Genomic DNA, 12,298 nt, shown 5'->3' with positions numbered 1-12,298 from the left:
ATTGCTGATCGGGTTTGTGAGATGGCCACTGATTTAAGAACACAGTTGTGTGAAAGAAGCAAAAACTTTATTGCATACTCTCTTGCTGTGGATGAAAATACAGACATGATGGATATTGCACAGCTTCATCCGTGGAGAGGAAATATTGAACATTAAATTGTGGGACAACGACAGGAAAATACATTTTTTAAAACTTATGTCAAAGTGTAACCGACATGAAATTGCCCTGGGACAAACTTGTTGGACTTACAACAGATGGAGCGCCGGTGTTGTGCGGTGAAAAAAGTGGACTAGTCAGCAGGATGCGAGTAAAGATGCAGGAGGAGAACTGTACCGGTGAGTTAACAGCATATCACTGCATCACACACCAGGAAACGCTGTGTGGTAAAGTCCTAAAAATGGAGCATGTAATGATCACCGTAACGCAGACCGTAAATTTTATCTGAGCTAAAGGTTTAAATCACCGTCAACTGCAGTCTTTTATGTGGGAAATATATTCAGAGTTTGCTGACATTCCTCATCATACAGAGATCCGTTGGCTGAGTTGGGATAAAAATTCTCAATCGAATTTTTGAGCTCAGCAAGGAAATCTGTCAGTTCATGGACATGACATGTATGATGCGGTGAAGGCATTTCAAGTGACGCTGTCACAAATGCACCAGTGCGACCTGCCTCACTTTGTTGAACCAAGTCAGCGGACTTTGCTGAACTGCACCTGTGCAGATTCAGATGGAGCTGCGGTGTAATGATACACTCGAGGGAAAGTACGACACTGAATGGCCCGAAGAGTTTATTAGTTCCATTCCTGAAGCAATGCCCAGCTCCGTCTACATGCGGCTCCAACCTTGTGTATGCTTTCATTTACTTTTTCTGGGGTTTTTGGCAGCATGTTCATATTTCTAACTTGCATAATTTTGACAGGATATATTTTTATGAAGAGCAAAATATTTAAAGTTAAAGTTTTTTTTAAAAGTTTATTTAATCTGGAATAATATTCCTGTCTGTTTTTATTCATATTTATGTATAAAATACATTGTTTTAGTGTTCAATAAATCTTTATCTTGTTTGGCCCACGACCTAAAGTGTGCCTTGAGTTTTGACACCCCTGACCTAAACTCACAGGCCGAACAAGGAGAGCGCTGATCAGAAATGCAGCCAAGAGGCCCATGGTGACTCTGGACGAGCTGCAGAGATCCACAGCTCAGGTGGGGGAATCTGTCCATAGGACAACTATTAGTCGTGCACTGCACAAAGTTGGCCTTTATGGAAGAGTGGCAAGAAGAAAGCCATTGTTAACAGAAAACCATAAGAAGTCCCGTTTGCAGTTTGCCACAAGCCATGTGGGGGACACAGCAAACATGTGGAAGAAGGTGCTCTGGTCAGATGAGACCTAAATGGAACTTTTTGGCCAAAATGCTAAACGCTATGTGTGGCGGAAAACTAACACTGCACATCACTCTGAACACACCATCCCCTCTGTCAAATATGGTGGTGGCAGCATCATGCTCTGGGGGTGCTTCTCTTCAGCAGGGACAGGAAGCTGGTCAGAGTTGATGGGAAGATGGATGGAGCCAAATACAGGGCAATCCTGGAAGAAAACCTCTTGGAGTCTGCAAAAGACTTGAGACTGGGGCGGAGGTTCACCTTCCAGCAGGACAACAACCCTAAACATAAAGCCAGGGCAACAATGGGATGGTTTAAAACAAAACATATCCATGTGTTAGAACGGCCCAGTCAAAGTCCAGATCTAAATCCAATCGAGAATCTGTGGCAAGATCTGAAAACTGCTGTTCACAAACGCTGTCCATCTAATCTGACTGAGCTGGAGCTGTTTTGCAAAGAAGAATGGGCAAGGATTTCAGTCTCTAGATGTGCAAAGCTGGCAGAGACATACCCTAAAAGACTGGCAGCTGGAATTGCAGCAAAAGGTGGTTCTACAAAGTATTGACTCAGGGGGCTGAATAATCACACACACCCCACTTTTCAGGTATTTATTTGTAAAAAATGTTTGGAATCATGTATGATTTTGGTTCCACTTCTCACGTGTACACCACTTTGTGTTGGTCTTTCACGTGGAATTCCAATAAAATTGATTCATATTTGTGGCTGTGATGTGAAAAACTGTGGAAAAGTTCAGCCGAATACTTTTGCAAGCCACTGTATAATCCATTGGATTTCCTATTGGATCAAATATATAAAATAGCTTTTATCTCACATGTTTTCATTGTCATTATTATTTTTTAAGTAAAAGGATCATTGAAAGACAAAAAGTGAAAAAAAAAAAAAGAATGACAAACTATTTTTAAAATGTCACATTGGATTTTACACAGATTTACAGGTATCAGTATAAGGACACAAAGGTCAAAATATAAAATAAAACAGTTTAAATAGCATTACACAGAATCAATATTTAACAATATCATGTAATGTCGGCTGAGAATACACAGAAAAGAAAGCAAATAAGAATACAAACTAAAGAAAGGTTGAAGAGCCAGCTTATTAAGATAATAGGAAATCATGTATTAACCACTCACAAATCAAAGTTATCAAAATGCTTTTTTAATAATAAAGAAACATGTCTTACCATGAATTTGCAGAGTGATGGTGACTGAAGGCCTTTGCTTGTTATTCAAGCCTGAGATAAACATGAAATCACCAGAATCTTGAAGAGTCAGTTTTCTCACTGTTAAAGGAAAGGCTTCAGGGTTCAGCTCTGATCTGTCCTTAAATGGAGATTTTTCAAAAACACCCACATCTTTGTCTGCAACATTTATTCCTCCATATCTCCACGTTGCCACGGTCACACCTTCAGTTGGTAAGCCTGATGAAAGCTCCACAGTATCGCCAACGTTTTTATGAATGACGCGTTTTCCACTGGAAGTCTTCACATCTGAAAGGGTATTTGTGAAAGGACAGCAAGGTAGTTAGCACTGTTGCCTCACAGCAAGAAGGCCCTGAGTTCAGTTCCACCATCAGGCCAGGGCCTTTCTGTGTGGAGCAGTGGCCAGGTGTACCCTGGTGTACCCAGGCACTGCTCAATTTATAAGTCAGGGAGTGAGATAAAAATGGCCTGCCAACAACATTATCCTCTTGTTATAGTATGGAAAATGTGATTCTTCATCCAAGAACAAGAACAAGAACAACAAAAAAGTATATTTATAGAATAAAAACAATTTCTGTGAAGTAACATTTATAATATAAATGATCTGGCATAACGTATATATTTAAATATGGGAAAAATCATTACACAATATGGCTCTACTAATGATATTTTTAATGTTGCTACTTCTATATGGAAAAGAATAACTAATAATCTTGTAACTTTGGCATAAAAATAGACCAACAAATGAATACCCTCCCCCCTCCCCCCCAAAAAAACAAAAACAAAAAACAAAACAGAAAATAAACAAACTGAACTTGTGGAAATTAAATGTCAGACGTTCAGGAAGGAATTAGAAAAAAATGTATTTGTTAAAGTCGGTTGTTTATTAGTAGCAATAATAATATATATATATATATAATCACAATATATACTTTAACACAACAATAGTCTAAGATAAGATAACCTTTATTAGTCCCACACGTGGGAAATTTGTGATGGTCAAAGCTATAGTGCTCTGAAAGAAAAGAAAATGGCACAACCACAAATTCATGGGCAAAACCTGCAGCTGCCCTCTGTGCTGTGAGCTCAGCACTTTTTGCCAGTGCTGCTACTACAGTGGAGATAATCAGGAAATGCTTCTGTTGCTAGTGTCTGACTCACAGCTTTTTTGATAGCACTATAATCAGTTACATTGTCCTTTCTAATGAATATATCTTGTTGTTGTTTTTTCTTTTCTTTTCCTTAAATTTTTTTTTATATCTACTCTAAACATAATAGAAGCAACACTTGAATCCACACATCTACAAACACGTCCACATCCCCATTCCTGTCAAAACAATTACTGCATAGAATTGTACTGTATGAGAAGCACTATAAGCTTATAAGCATGTAAAAAAGTATATCGTACAACAAACCCAGAGTAGCAACACTATGCTGTGAACGAAGTAGCTGCAATAAGAACGTTGACCACCAACCGTCGCTGTGGAAAGAGGGACGAGGTCTGTTTCCTTCTGTCAAACTGTGCTTTCACATGTAAGCACAGAAAAAAACCAGAGACTGTGTTGAGTGGGGGAAGTTTCTATTAACACAGAAACAGACAAATCAGGCATAAGCTGGCCTGATATACAAGATTAAAGTAGGCAAATAGAACACATTAAATCTCAAAGTTACATATAATACTGTATTACAGCATTGCGTGTTTACTGTAACAAATATATTACTTTGAAGAGAGTTGCCTAAATGTTTAAGACTACCACAAAATGCTACTTGCATCAAAAAATAGCCATCCCTCGTCTTTAAAAGTCATTCCTCCTCTGCATTAGCAGTAAAACCTCTGTATTTACTGTATATGAGCTAGATGTGAAAGCACCATCAGAGTTTAGAGTAACTATATATTAACAATTCAGCAGGAAGCATTAAACCCCAGTGACTGCTGAATATCCAACCTCACAGGACCCTGTTTGCATATACTGCATGTACATACAGTCTGCAAAAGGGATGGATAAGAGGAATACAATGACTTGCATGGACAAGTGTGTGTTAATATCCCTTACACCAAAAAAGCGCTTGGTTATGTATGGAAAATAACAAGAAAATGTGCATGTGTTCTTGTTTTCTGCAGTCTGTGTCTGTGCTTGCATGATGAGACTTTTAATAGTGTAGGCTGTGGTTCGTGTGGAGACTTAACACAGGTAAACTACCCACAAGCATGCTTAAAACAAACAAATAAGACCTTTTAAAGATGATGTTCTAACTGTGCTGACCTTCTGATCTCAGTATCTGCAGCTAAATGACCAAAAATCACATTCAAAAATACAGGAACTCCTCTGTGCAAAAGCTATGCTATGCCAGGACTAGATGTTGTTAGGGCTGTGTCATGCTAATATAAATCCTAGAAAACACCAACAAATTAAGAAAAGAAAATACAAACCTTACTTACAAGTAAGTAAGGTTTCTGGGGCTTATTATTCATAATTCATAAGTTTTTTAATAATCCTCCCATATTGTGCTGTTTCTTAATTTGTTCTACTAACAGAGATATGGTTCAGCAGCTGGCATCCTGGTGCAGTGAAAACAACCTGTCACTGAATGTGGACAAAACCAAGGAGATTATCTTTGACTTCAGGAAGACTCGCCACACCCACACACCACTCAGCATCCACAGTTCCACGGTAGAGACTGTTAACAGCACCAAGTTCCTGGGAGTTCACGTCTCAGACGACCTCACCTGGACTACTAACACCACCTCCATCACCAAAAATGGCCCAGCAGCGCCTCCACTTCGTGAGACGCCTGAATCGGGCCAACTTCCCTCCTCCCATCCTCACCATGTTCCACAGGGGCACCATAGAGAGCGTTCTGACCAGCTGCATCCCCGTGTGGTTTGGAAACTGCAAAAACCTCAGTCAGCTACATCGGATCGTCAAAGCAGCTGCCAAGATCATCGGAACATCTCTCCCTCTGCTACAGGACATCTTTCACAAGCGCTGCATCAGTAAGGCCTCCAGCATCGTGCGTGACCCCTCACACCTCTCACACGGACTCTTTTCCCTCCTCCCATCCAGCAGATGCTATCGCAGCATTGGGGCCTGATCCTCCAGACTGTGAGATAGCTTTTTCCCACAAGCCATCAGACTCCTAAACTACCAGCTCCCCCACTCCCCCTCACCACACACACCCACACAAACCACTAACAAACTCTATGGGACTCCACATACCACTGCCTTAGTAAATACAGATGCTGCTCTATGGACAATCCTACTCTCAGGAATCCTGCTCATGTTGATCACTTTATTTCACATTATAAACTGTAAAGCTATGTTGGTCATTTTAAACCACTTCAAAGTCACTTTAAATCTGAATTGTAAATTTTAGACTGCTTTTAACCCTTTTACCTCAAAGTGTATATTTAGTCCCTTTCCCTCAGTCTCAAACTGTATATATATTTATTCTTCTTATTCTTACTCCTCCTATACTTATTGTTGTTCTTTTGCACTGTATGGAACTGGAGCCTCGACCTCTCATCTCTCTATATACTGAACTGTATATAGCAGAGATGACAATAAAATTTACTTTGACTTTAACTTTGACTTAACGATAACACAGACACACCATGTAGACCAATGGTCCCCAACCCCCGGGCCTCGGACCAGTACCGGTCCGTGAGTCGTTTGGTACCGGGCCTAGAGAGATGAGGCTCAGGTGTGAAATGTATAGTTTTCAGGGGTTTTATCGGTTTTCAGCGTTATTTTGTTATTGTTTTTATCGTTTACTCGGTTTTCCTTGGTCTTTTCACGTGTGTTATGAATAAATTTTCTTTTTTTCGGTACCGGTACTAGTTTTATTTTGTTGTATTTATCCGCGACACCTTAAAGGCCGGTCCGTGAAAATATTGTCGGGCATAAACCGGTCCGTGGCGCAAAAAAGGTTGGGGACCGCTGATGTAGACAACAGGGCCCTATTTCAGGAAGCCGGTTTAGAAAACTCAGAGTGAAAAACGATACTCAGGGTTGAATAACCCCCGAACTGTCCAACTCGGAATATTCGGTTTCAGAAAGGCTGATAACAATTAGTTCAGTCAACGCGGAGTTGCTTTAACCCCAAGTTAAGCGCGCGCACGAGGATACATAAAGCCCTGATTAGTGGAGCACAGATTAAGCGAGTCACCATGGAGTCGGAGGGAAAGAAGGCGCAGTCAATGTATTGTACAGCGCTTGAGGCCGAAATTCTGATGGCAGTATAGGGCTTTGGAGCGTGATGTCACGGGGGTGGGCGATAACATGCAAATTTTGCAGAAAAAAAGTAACACAGCCTCAGCTGCAAAAGAAAGGGAGCATGCATGGCAAAACATAGCCGACAGAGTCAATGCGTGAGTGTTAATTTAAACATTGATCTAGGGATTTCCACCCATTTAACACGTTATTTTATTATATTTTATTTTATTTTTTATTTTATACATTTTATTTTGTGATGAGATGTGAGCGCAGGTGCAACCCAACAGGCCCCAAACGTTCCTGGCAGCAAGTAAAAATGAAATATAAAAATATAGTCCAAACAGGTAAGGTGTAATTGTATTATGAGCCATAGTGCTTGGTCTGTTTGTCCCATGTAAATCAATTGCAGTTAGAGGCTACATTAATTTCCCCTCTGTAAGCACTTATTGAAATTATCTGAGCATTACAAGTACATATTTGCTTACTCTGTATGCTCAAATGTGGCCCGTTATAGCCACTAGAAAAAAAGCGGAGGCCCGAAAAACAGGTGGAGGTCCTCCACCACCACCACTCACAGAGGCTGAGCAGTTGGCTTCCACATTTGTGATAATGTTGGCAGCATCACATATGATCTTCACAGTGCAGAGAACACAAATTAGCATCCATTACTATAATGAAATAATTTGTTAGTTTGAAATGCTACAGGGAACTATGTACCTGTACATTAATGCTGTGGAAAGACTTCCTGTTCACATAGTCTCCTTCATTTACTGAAGGAGCAATGATTGGAATGTGAGTGCCATCTATACAGCCAATCACGCCTGGGAACCGTGAGAATAAATGTAAAATTTAAGTAGTAGTTCAAGTATCACCACATCATGAATTAAGTTTCGTTCATCCTGATACCTGCAATTTTGTGGCATCCCTCTTTGATAAATCTTGTGGGTCTATGACCGGGGAACACCACAGACGAGTACAGGAGACGTTTCAGTGCAACTGTAACATTCCTGACTGCCCGACAGACGGTAGCCTTGGAAACGTGCTCAGCGTCACCAATATTATACAGAAAGCTCCCGTTTGCAAAAAACCGAAGTGCAATACAAATAATATGTACAGAACTGAGAGAACGTCCGCGATGTGTCACATGAGCAATATTAGGCCTGAGGATGTTATTCAAATAACTTATAGATTGTGCTGAAAAACGGTAACGTTCACACAGGAAATCATCAGGAAATGATAAAATGTCCAAACGCGCTCTAATCACTCTCTCCCGGCGGAGAGCTCTGCGGAGAATTTGGGCTTCAACATCTACTGGCTCTTCAAGGAAGGGGCACGCCATGTCTGACACTTCCTACAGTCAGGTTTCCGACAAAGAGGCGGAGAAAGTCAAGGTTAGTTGAAGTAAACCTGCTAGGGGGCAGGTTAGCTTCATGGAGTGTGTCGTCATAGTAACTCGCTCAGAATTAATCTAAACTCGCTTTGTGAAACCGAAAACCCAGAGTTTTCGTTAACTCAGCGTATACTTACTCAGAGTTTGCACTAAACCGGCTTCCTGAAATAGGGCCCAGTAGTCTAAACACATTTACTAAATGTAGCCACCATATTCCAGTACCATAAACACATGTCACATGAAGACACAATTCACAAAACACAACCCTCTGTACTCATAAATCTAAACACATTTTTCCTTGCTAAAACACATGTTGCAAAACAACTCTGCTCATATTCTCAAATGAAAGCCCATGTGATGCAAAATGCTTGCCACAGTCACCAATCTTTGAACACAGGGAACACACCTGGCGTCAGTCACTACACACAACGACTCAAAATTGAAGACACCTGTTGCTAATGATGTGACCCCACCTATAAAAGCATAGTTTGGTGAAGATGCCAAACAATCACAATGGATGAAGGCATTTGAGCGTGCGGAAGGAGAAGAGCTGCAGGCCAAAGAGGAAGAGGGGTTGAGATCAGAGGAAGAAGAGGTGAAGGCCTAAGAAGAAGAAGAAGAAGAAGAGGAGTTCGGAGTAGAGGAGGAAGAGAAGGAGGCCAACAAGAGAGAGAAGGTCCAGGTGGGAGAAGAAGACAACCTCGCACCATCATAACAGATGATATGCGAGCAACAGTAATTGATCATGTCATTGTCCATGGCATGACAATGGCTGAAGCGGGACGAAGAGTACATCCAAACCTGAGTAGGTTCACCGTGGCCACCATTATCAAGGCATTTAGACAACACAACAGGTATAGTACGCTATTGCTTTCTTTGTCACACTACAGTTTTACAGGCCTGTGAAAGTGGTCTGTTACTTTACATGTAGTTTTACATATAAATCAGTCAACTGACAACACATGTTTCTTTCTTTAGAGCTGAAGGAATGCCACATAGAGGTGGGAGGGTTGCCATATTCACAGCGGCACAAGAAACCCTCATTGCAGATATGGTCCGTGAGAACAACTGCATTAGACTCCGAGAGATCAGAGACAAAGTCATTGCAGATAATGTAAACTTTGAGAACATTGATGCTGTCAGCGTGTCCACAATAGACCGAGTTCTCCGGCGCCAACAGATGAGGATGAAACAGGTCTACAGGGTTCCCTTTGAGCGCAACTCTGCGCGACACATAGGACAACGTTACGAGTATGTGCAAATACGTATACATCCATGTCCACAGTACAGTTAGTGGACATACTGTGTTGCTTAGTGGCCTACATTACTTCTGGACAATACTGTGCTACCTGATTGACCGTTCTGAACACCTGTATGCTTTTCCATGTTCACAGAGGATAATGCAGTTGGACGCGATGGCCAGACCCCATGAGTACCTCTTCCTGGATGAGGCTGGCTTCAACCTCCAGAAACTAAGGCGAAGAGGCCGTAACATCATTGGTCAAAGAGCCATCACTGAGGTTCCTGGCCAACGGGGGGGTAATATTACCCTTTGTGCAGCTATGGGTACGGAGGGGCTTGTCCACCGGCATGCTGTCCTTGGGTCTTACAACACCCAACGTCTCCTCACCTTCCTAGAGGAGCTAAAAGACATCCTCCTGGACCGTCAACAACACCATCCTAGGCTAGCACATCACATGTATGTGATCATTTGAGACAACGTCCGCTTCCACAAAACACACCAAATCAGAGTGGTTCACCACCAACAGTGACCACTTTTTAAACGTCTGTCTGCCACCCTACTCCCCTTTCCTGAACCCTATAGAGGAGTTCTTCTCATCATGGAGATGGAAGGTGTATGACAGACAGCCATACACAAGAGAGAACCTCGTACGGGCAATGGAGCTGGCCTGTGCTGACATCCCAGTGGAGGCCTTCCAGGGATGGATTCGCCATTCCAGGGCGTTTTTCCCGCGGTGCCTAGCAAGGGACAATATAGCCTGTGATGTGGCCCAATGCAGCTCGGCGACATGATGACTGTGTGTAATACTGTAAAATGACCGTGTAGACAATAAAAAAGACTTCACACCCTGATCATGTTTCCGAGAGTACTGTTGTGTGCGATAGATTCTGTTTTTGCATTGAGTTGTGTTACAGTAGTGTACATACATGCAGGATGTTTTTATAGATTTATAGTCTTCATGTGAAACTCACAAATCTAAATGCCTAATCCTCTGCAGGGTTCTATGACGATCCGTTACTGTACAGTTTATAAAAATATGCATTGGCAGTTATGAACCAAAGAACCTTCTCACAAATTGAGCATTGTGTTTTCAATTGTTTTGCTGTAGTGTGTAATGCTGTGTATAGTGTTTACAGTTTTGACAGCTTCGAGCTGCTCTCTTGGTGTGGGAGTTTGAGTTTTGCAGTGGGAAGGTGTGGTTGTGTTTATGTAGCTTTAGATAAGGGTGTTGTGTTTGGACATTGGGGGACCTGGTGGTAACGTTTGTGACATGTGTTTTAGCATTTGAGAAAAACTGTATATAGCTGCTAATAGTGCATTAAACACTTCCCTTCATTCTGTGATCAAACAAGCCCAATGTTTACTTCGAAAGACAGGAATATTGGGATGTCATAAATACTTGATCATTACAGTTTTTTCTGATTGCTTGAGCACATTTTTTTTTTTTGTAACTATTGGCTAATTTTGCAAAACTCTCCACACAAATAAGAAAACCTGTCACCCAATAATCAAAACATTGTAGTTCTCTTGCAAAAGCAAACACAGCTAGATTAACTCTTCACACCTTTGTAAAAATGGTGTTCCCGTATCAAACAGTACACACAAGCCATCTACTAAGCACACAATGCGCCAACTGCACGCTGATGGTATGAATACAAAACACATCTGGCTTTTGCTTTCTCTGTGCACAATAGGCTATGTCAGTTTGAGCTCATACTTCTGTCATAGATCCATAAGCATAGAGGGATCCAAACTTCAAGTACTGGTGTTTATTCAAACACATCAAAACAAACACAAGTGTTTATTTCCAAGTATAGGATTATTTGCAATCGCCATATTGACTATATGGGTTTCTTGGTCTGCAGTGAACATGCTTCCTCTGCCCCAGCATCTGCTCGTCTAGCAATTCTGTAAAGTAACAATTTCAGTATTTTTACATCAATGGTATTGGTGTGTTTCTCATTGGCATACGGCAGTGCTACAAGTCTTTGTGCAAAGTGACTGTACTAACCGATTCTCATTTCAAAATGTCCTTATGATGCCTGCTACAGAAAAAACTGTAAAAGGTTTTCAGAGTGTGAAAAAGGGAAACACCCACTGCTAAGTGGCTGTGCTCTGTGTATAGTAGTTACCCATTTAAAAATAATAGTAATAAATAAATACAAATAAAGAGGTGTAAATGCGGCTGAAGCAACATTGCGCTTTTACTTTTTTTTTGCATTTTCTTCCTTTTCTTCTGTAAATTATAAAGTACAAAGTGTGAAACTTTGGCACTGATGTGGCATTGAAGTTTAGCATGCCACACTTACACCTTTGTCACATGTTTAAAGTTTATTTGATTTCAAAACCATGACCCATGAGCCTCAGCAACTCAGCCCAACTGACATCACCATAAACACAGCAGCACTTTTAAAGTAACAGAGATATAATCTGAGAGAGGGGGAAAGACTTCCTCTTGCCTCATGCCTACTTCTGGTTAACGACACTATTTCTGTTTAGCTTGAGCTTGCTCACGTCATGTGGGTGAATTTATCAGCAAACCACACTTTCATGTTAAAAAAAATCTGCATTAGTGTAATGAAATACTTTATTTTAAATATTTTCTTAATTGTTTATAAAGTTGAGCGTCTCAGATGATTCGGAGCCGATCAAAGCTGTTTTAGGATGAGACGTGGGATACACCCTGGAGAGATGAAAATTGAAATAAATATAAAAGAGTATAAACACGTCATGCTGTGGTCAGATCTTGTTAAAGAGTGTTAGTTCTGTTGAAAAGGAAGGAAGCAGAGAGAAGAAGTAAAAAAAAACTCTTTATTTCCTTCTCAGTTCTTTGGTATCTGCTGTGCTGC

The 12,298-nt window shown here is 41.0% G+C and overlaps 1 protein-coding gene and 1 pseudogene across 1 annotated transcript in view; both read left to right on the top strand.

The window, feature by feature from the left end:
- Nucleotides 1-12,298, top strand: part of LOC146577872 (Fc receptor-like protein 5) — a 32,721-nt gene that overhangs the window by 9,267 nt on the left and 11,156 nt on the right. The gene's annotated exons all lie outside the window — the stretch shown is intronic.
- LOC146577873 (uncharacterized) lies at nt 9,195-10,190 on the top strand (annotated as a pseudogene).

This window comes from Mchenga conophoros, linkage group LG3 (genome assembly GCF_057382185.1).
Source record: "Mchenga conophoros isolate Kocher_MC1m ecotype Shallow Benthic linkage group LG3, M_conophoros_male_GT1.1, whole genome shotgun sequence".
Lineage (NCBI taxonomy): Eukaryota > Metazoa > Chordata > Actinopteri > Cichliformes > Cichlidae > Mchenga > Mchenga conophoros.
This window is presented reverse-complemented; position numbering and strand designations above follow the sequence as displayed.